The 1473-nt window shown below is 59.4% G+C and overlaps 1 protein-coding gene across 1 annotated transcript in view; it reads left to right on the top strand.

The window, feature by feature from the left end:
- Positions 1-999: 999 nt before the first annotated feature.
- Positions 1000-1473, top strand: part of SYT12 (synaptotagmin 12) — a 29723-nt gene continuing 29249 nt past the window's right edge. The window contains exon 1 of the mRNA XM_008063480.1: positions 1000-1222. The gene's annotated coding sequence lies outside the window, so the exon portion shown is untranslated. The remainder of the gene's footprint in view (positions 1223-1473) is intronic.

Here is a 1473-nt window from a genome sequence, read left to right on the forward strand (position 1 = left end):
CAGGCTGCGCAACATGGTAAGACCTCATCTCTACCAAAAATAAAAAAAATTAGCTGGGTGTGGTGGTGTACACTTATAGTCCCAGCTACTGGGGAGGCTGAGGTGCGAGGATCTCTTGAGCCCAGGAGATCAGGGTTGCAATGCTGTGATTGTGCCACTGTTTTCCAGCCTGGGCAACAAAGTGAGACGCCAACTCAAAAAGAAAAGAAAAAGGAAGGGCCCCATCATACCAAAACTGCATGTGACTGTGAAGGTTAAATGGGGGAAAAGCCCATCCCCATTACCCAGCCCCTGCCACCCTAGGTGCATAATTAATGCCCTTTGTCTCTTCTTTCTTCCAGGTCCAGGTAATGAAATGAAAGCAAAGACACTCCCTATGGGTGAGGGTAAGATATAGCCCTCACTTTCCTGAGCTTTCCAGGGTCTGTCTTTGAGAGTCTACAAGTCTAGACCAATGATACCTCCCTTCCACAGGCCAGCAGAGACCCAGCCTCTCCTGGGAAGGCAGTGCCCACAGGCTGCCCTCAACTCCACAGGCCCAGTGTAGATGACCCAGGAACCGCGGCCTCCTTCCCACACTGGCGCGCACCTGGGATCCTCACCCCTCTTCCCACCCACCCCTGATTCCCGGAGTGTCCTCCCCGGGTGCCCACCCAGCCTGCTCTCCTGGTTCCTGTGCCCACGACACGTGGCACCTTCCCCCGCACACCCCACCCCTCCGCATGCGTGCAGAGCCTTCCCGCCAGACTGCGCGGGCAGGGAGAGACCTGTGCCCCGTTCCCGGAAGATCGCCCACACCTGGCACTGTGCCCAGCGCCCAGCGGGGGCGTCCTAAATATCTCCTGAATGATTCATTCATTCCCTCGGGAGAGAAAGCACGACCTCTGAGTGGTTAAGCGTGTGGGCTTTGAAGTCACACAGACCTGGGTTCAAGTCCTGGCTCTGACCTTTGCCTCTGTGACCTTGGTCGCCCTTCTGAGCCTGTTTCTTCTTGTTAAAAAAAAAAGGGGGGGGGAAGTGCCCACGACCCGATGAGGCCATCGTGAGGATTTAGCGCGATGATGTGGTAAGAAAACAGCACGAATCTGACCTATAGCGACAGCCCAATCGTGGTGGGAGGGGGTGGTTATCAGCTCAGAGAAGGGGAAACTTTCCGCTGCGCAGCTCCTGGGTTTGGTTTCTTTGGCTCCCGGGACGTGGGCGTATCGCGTCCGTTTTACAGGTAAAGAAACTGAGGCCTGGCTTGGAAGCGGATAACCAGGGGCGCGGGGGCCGGGGCTAGACCCCAGGCCCGTCTCTGCGTCTGGCTCGTGGCCTGCGTCTCAGAAACCCCCGGTGGCACAGCCCGCCCCCTCCTTCCCGGGCCGGGGAGGAGGGCTTGGACCTGGCCCGCGGGCGCCCGTGGCCGCCCGGGCGCGCTAGGAGGTCTCCGGCTGGGACCCCGGAGGCGCCGCGCCGCGCGCGGGAGCGGGG

This window comes from Carlito syrichta, unplaced genomic scaffold (assembly GCF_000164805.1).
Source record: "Carlito syrichta isolate Samal-C Ts95f unplaced genomic scaffold, Tarsius_syrichta-2.0.1 Scaffold306867, whole genome shotgun sequence".
Classification (NCBI taxonomy): domain Eukaryota; kingdom Metazoa; phylum Chordata; class Mammalia; order Primates; family Tarsiidae; genus Carlito; species Carlito syrichta.